Source organism: Plodia interpunctella, chromosome 1 (genome assembly GCF_027563975.2).
Source record: "Plodia interpunctella isolate USDA-ARS_2022_Savannah chromosome 1, ilPloInte3.2, whole genome shotgun sequence".
Classification (NCBI taxonomy): domain Eukaryota; kingdom Metazoa; phylum Arthropoda; class Insecta; order Lepidoptera; family Pyralidae; genus Plodia; species Plodia interpunctella.
The window spans coordinates 6,230,772-6,237,340 of NC_071294.1; positions in this window are offsets into that span (position 1 = coordinate 6,230,772).

The following is a 6,569-nucleotide window of genomic DNA, read 5'->3' on the forward strand; positions in this document are numbered from 1 at the left end:
GGGCCTCTGTAGTCGTTATTTTTATTTATAATTCCAGGCATTGCTGAATAAATAATATTCGAAATATTCAAGATAAATACGATGAATACGATCTAGATGAATACGATGATTTAAAATCATCTACAATAAGTATTTTGTTTTTGATAATAAATTCTGAATAGATAAAAAATTTGATTGCGGTAACGACCATAATATTTCGTTCAGTATAATGTTGAGGCAATTTCGGCCAGAAAGGAAAAGGGCGGAAGGGCAAGAAGTAAAGTGGATGACGTGAAGGCCAGTTCGCCTCTCGAGAGCAAAGTAAAAGATGTTTAGGCCGCGTCAACTGACGTGTACATTTATGAACGTTTCACACCCTCTTCAGTAAGGCAAAGATTGTTGATGCTTTTTTAGTAACTAGATGATTATGTTGATGAAATAGGTAACTATTATTACATTTTATGACATCTTTTATAATGGAAGGTAGCAAATTTTTAGTTTATTTTTAGGATATTTTGCTCACTAGATATTTGATTCGTAAATAAGTTTATTTTTCAAACAATCTAAAAGTATAGGTACCAAACATTTTTAGTAATAAAGGTAAACAAGGTTTAAATCACTGTACGGAATTCCGCGCGACGTCCGGAGAGGTCTCAGCGCGTGGTCATACTGTAATTTTATTTACAAAGGACCTCGTTCGCAAAATGTAAATAATTGTTACGAATTTAATACACTCACATAAAGGCTATTTTGTTGAAATACAAAATTGTATCACATATTTTCTTCAAAAATATTTTAGGCGTTTATTCGTACTCGGTTATTACTTCGGAGACTAGATGGAAGCCATATGGCAATCCCTTGCCATATGGCTTCCATCTAGTTCAAGCAAACCTACCCACAGCCAGGTTCCGTTCAGGCTACCCGATTACTAATCGGTGTCCCACAGTGCTAATTATATCAAGCACTGATAGACATTATCAACAAAGTAACTTACCGGCCACACAGCTACTTCACCTATGATCAACCGAACGAAGTAACACCAGTAGTGTTCTCTCACTGGCCTTTTCTCACTTATCACATAGAAATCAGAATGAACAAATACAACCGTCACTTAATTAGAACACGACCGCACCGCACGGTGTCAGAGCTAAGACTGAGTCAGTACATCACTCACACGTTCGTTTTATAATCAGTAGATCGGCTGGGGTGACAGGTGATATTTTTTTTTGTGTCATTTTACCGACGAGTACCATTTTATAATACGAGCTGTTTTACCTCCATTATATTATTGCTCCATTATAACTATTATAAGCATGCTTACAAGCAATAGATCATCACGTTAATTATTCGATGTTTGTCTGTATTTATTAGTAATACTAAAAGTGAAAATTAAAACTAAAATAAAAGCTAAAGTTTCCAGAAGCTGGCGACATTTCCTCTTTGTATGGCCAAACTCAAACGTTGGGGAAAATAGTCACCAGCCCAGCCCACCAGATATTTCTTTGTAAAGGGTTTTTGCATCCGCACCCCAAGGTCCCAGGGTCGTAAATATGCATCTCTGGGAGAGCCATACATATTTACGCCTTTTGCCGGACTCTGCCGCCAATGCAGCCGCACCAGCCTTACAGGCAGTCGCTGCTACGTGGGATGGAGCTACTGTATCCACGCACGTCGCATCCCACACCAACGACCGACCATTTTTCCACGGAATGAGTGTCATGCCGACAGGCCTCTTAACGTCATCTCTTAAAATGTCAAATGCCAGTAGGCTCTAGGACTGCTGGCACGCCGGCACTGGTAAGAGCGCGACGGATGACGTCATTCAGTGCAGCATGGCGTGAGATACGGCCTGCACTACGATGACAAGCCAAACCATGGTGACCCAAGTGGTCTACATCTTCCCCACAACGACAGCGATGTGGTTCATTGGTTCTGGCCCCCAATCTCTGCCAGACTAAAGGCAGTCTTGTCCAGTAGTGTACCTACACTAGTTGAAGGAATAGCGTTCAACCAACAACCTGACTCTGGCTCAGAGCTTGCCAAAAGACGAGACCGCTCCGCAGGACAATGAGCAATCTCAAGTAAGTTTTCCTGGACAAGCAAGCAAAGCGGCTCGTCCCATTGCCGTTGCGGGCTAGATTCAAAGAAACATTCGTACCAACTGCACTGGACCAGGCGTTCCTAGCTTCAGCCAAGCATGCAACCTCTGCATCACAAAGTGATGGGTCAAGAATTTTACCAATGAGGACATGACACACCGAGGACAAGAACGTCGGCACACTAGGAATTTTACTTATCCCAATACCACCATGTCGTACGGGCAGTGTTGCTTGAGCCCAACATCTTTTGTTGAGGGAGCAATTTAGAATATTACATACACCTCTCACACAATCATCTATACGAGATAACAGATCATCGTGAGCCCAAAGCGGTGTACACCTTAAGGCATAGGTAGTTTTGGGAACGAAGAGACAAAATGTTATAATTGTATATGCAAAATGAGGGTTTATATTAAGTAGACGGTGGGAAGACGATATCGATTACCAGACATTATCTTTCCGCCATGTGCGGCACATGTGTGTGTACACATTCTGGTATTAGATGTACTCTACGTTAATCCAGCGTAAGCTTACGATATAGCAAATTTGCTAAGGAACATACCTAATTTAGTTCCAATGCTCTGCTTAACCCGTTTACCTGCTAATATTGAAGCTCGTTGCGATGAAACCTAGGCTCATGCGGTAATTTAAGATCGAAGTTTATTGTTAAGAATCATTGAGAACATAAATAAGAAGTCTTGTATAGGAAGGAAATGTAGAATTTGATTTCCATAGATGGATAAAAATTTTAATTATGTATCCAAAATATATTTACGTAACTGTGTGTATATTGGCGTTTCGTAATTGCGAATATTATGTTCAACAGGGATAAATGTAATTACATCAAAGGCCATTTCAGTTTACCTATCTTTCGCCTAAAATGAACCTCCATCACTTCACTAAGTGATATCGCTTTCCCTGTTATCTACACGTAAAGCAGTAGCTCTCTGCTTTGAATTAAATTAGGCGCTTCTGACAAAGTCGTGAACAGATCCTGTTAATTTTTTGATCCTGTTATTATATGTAATATGTACAATATTTATGTATTATATGTATACATTTTCTATTTTGTACATTTACTTTATGTACAATAAGGAAAAGTTTATTTTTTAGACAAATTAAAAACCCCCGTCTTTCAATAACTTTTGAACGGCTGAAGCGATTTAAATCAAACATATCTAAGAACCACCGCATAAAAATTAGTTGTCAAATAAAAAAAACCGCATCCAAATGAGTTGATGAGTTACGGTGCCACGTACATAGACAGACAGACACACTTAGCGGTCAATCTTATAACACCCATCTTTTTGCTATGGGGGTTAAAAACTTAATACTACTAAACATTTATCAGCAAAGTTACTTAAATTTTAAATAAGAGCCCCTATTTAGTTATTTATAAAACTTAATTCATAAAATGTGAAGTGTACCCTATATTTTCTTAAATCGGTAAAAAAGCATGTCAAAGGAAAGACACTGTTAATTATTTTCGTCGAACCTTAATAACAGTAAACGCTACGTTTCGTTTTTATAGTCTTTTGAAACATTGTAACTTGAGCGTTTTGTTTCGAGGGTTCAGCGAACATTCATTTAACAGAAGTTTTTATGGTTCCGTCAGACAGAAACAACATTCACTAATAGAAATTCCTTCAGATACTGTAAATGGAAATACGTGCTGGTAACAGTGTATCTGAGTCATAATGCCGCGTCCGAGTCGGGCCGAGCTTTAGCTGAAAACCTGTTTCTACGCAGGTTTATTTGGGTATTAAAGGAGGATATGGGTTCTGTCCCAATATAGGGAGTAACAGGTTATTGCGATCCTTGCCTGTTATCTTGTGATATGATATATTGAATAAACATTTCGTAACCATCGTATTTACGGGAAAAGAAAGAGCGATATCGAAGCGAAACCAGGTTTCACATATTTAATATTTTATTGCTGTACTATAACTACAATTTACGAAACAATTATGAAACAGTAAAATCAAGAGAGAGAAGAGATTCTGATTAGCGTGATATCTATAAAATCAATTACAGAAATGTAATGCACGGCAAATACCGATTTTAATTTATATTTAGTACTAGCTGATGACCGCGACTTCGTTCGCGTGGCCGAACAAATTTTGTGTAAGGAGTCAAAATTATTAGAGAAATTTAACTGTACAGACAAAGCGTACCTATACAGAAGATGCGACTGAAATATATATTTCCTATAGTTTATCTGGACCATTGTGACTCTTCTTCAGTTCCAGATTTTCGATTTTTTTACCTCAACAGAAATTGCTCATCAGGCTGAACAACTTTTGTTAAGGCGTCATTTCTATAGTTCCTATAGTTTAGCCGTACCATCATGGCTCTACATCAGGTATTCCAGATCTTCCATTTTTATATCTCAACAGAAAATTTTCATCCGGTTAAACAACTTTTGTTAGGGCGTAATTTCTATATTTCCTGTAGTGTAGCTGTATCATCATTGTTCTCCATCAGGTGTTTCATTTTAAAAATCATTTATACCTTATAATATGCCCAGGCATAACAGATAGACATATAGACATACAGAAAAACAGAGTTTTTTTCAAATTCTTTCTCTGTTACTATGACTATCGCCTAATTTTGTTTTTATGTAAATATATTCAATATATAGGATTTTTTTTCTACAATTTTATTATATAGATATAGATTTCGTCTTATTTGAATAGCGATGACCACTGTGTAAATAACCACAAATGCTTCAAATCAAACCGAAACCTTCGCCGACAAGTGCCATCTTTATCAATATGAACGCACCTTACGTCGTCGTTTATTATAATAAAATCTCCGGTCTCCACTGAGAAATTTCATATCGATTTTTTAAACGAATCAAAGACTCTAACATTGATGAAACGTCTCAGCAAGATGAGTGAAAGATATACTCTGTAGAGCTAACCTGTCTTATTTTACCTATGAAGCATAAATAAGACATCTCTATTGAAAAATAATCTTATTTGTTGACGTCTAGGTGCGCTACAGAGGGAAATAAATTTGTTCGGGAGAATATGGAGAGCCCTGGGGCACTAGCCAACATCTTATTGAATGCAGATCTCTAGTCACTTATTTATTTTCCATGTTGCAGTCAGTGTATTCAAATAGTATTCATATGGCAGATTTGAGAACATTACGTTGTCTGAAGTTTGTAAGCAAGGATTTCTGGATAGCATTCGTCAATGTAGATGATATCTCAATTAGCTTATGTATCATTCATCATTCTATATAATATTTATATTATATTTATTGTGTATTTTAAATTTTAAACGAAAAAATAAAAATTAATTTGTTTTACATATCTGTCGAGTCTGTCTGTCTATCTGTTCGCGAGAAACTAAAAAACTACTATATTTCACCAATAGATAGTGTTATTTCTGAGGATGAATTAATTGTATAGTTTACTACCGGCCCGTCTTAGTATCGCTCGGGTAAAACCATGCACATAAACAATTTTTAGGCATCATATTATTTATTTAAAAACCCATATCAAAATCCGTTGCGTATTTTTAAAAATATAAGCATATATAGGGACAGACAGCGGGAAGCGACTTTGTTTCATACTATCGTGACTAGTTATGATTATGTTTTTACCCGAGCGGAGTCGGGACGGGCTGCTAGTATAAATAATAATAATAATAGTAATAAGTACAAAATGAAAGACAAAAAGTTGGGAAGTTCCAAGTAGACATTTACCAACGTAAGGTTTCCGGGACTATCACGTTGAAAAGAACAAAAAGGATTTAATCTGTAAGTCTTTTGTTTAATGACAAAAAGGTATACCTATTTAACGAATGATTCTGAAGCTACTTACCATTAAGACGGTGCTGATTCTATTATTAAAATAGCTAAGATGGAAATGGCGTGAGATGCAACAACAAAAATGCACAAACGTTAAACCTACATACATACTCGTAGATAAGAATACCTTATTTACCTTTCTTATAGATAAGAATACCTTATTTATCTTAAGTAAAAATTTAAACTAATAGCAATGTTCCGCGTACCTAACAAATATAAATGTATCTATGTGATGAAGTATTGCCAGTTGGTAATTGATTTATCGGTAGACGGGGCGGCGAGACGTCCCGTTTCACACATTATTCACTAAAAACATCACTTATCCACTACGAGGGACGAAGAGGAAATGGGATTCTATGCTTTACATAGGGGTTCCCAGGTTCCCGTTATTATGATCACCTATAACAAAATTTGTGATATATTGTTACAATTTGATAAACGGATTAAAAGGATGAATCAATTTATTTGTAGAGAAACTTTTGAAAATCAACATACATAGCTGCCTAAAAAAGGAGTGTTATGTTTCAGGATAGTTCTTTATTCCACCGTAATTCTTTAAAGCCTTATCAGATAACGGTGTGTGATATCTTATTTACGTTTGTTATTATTTTTACTGTAAATTTGTATGGAAATTCTAAATAAAACTAAATTGAACAGTATCTATTTAATTTT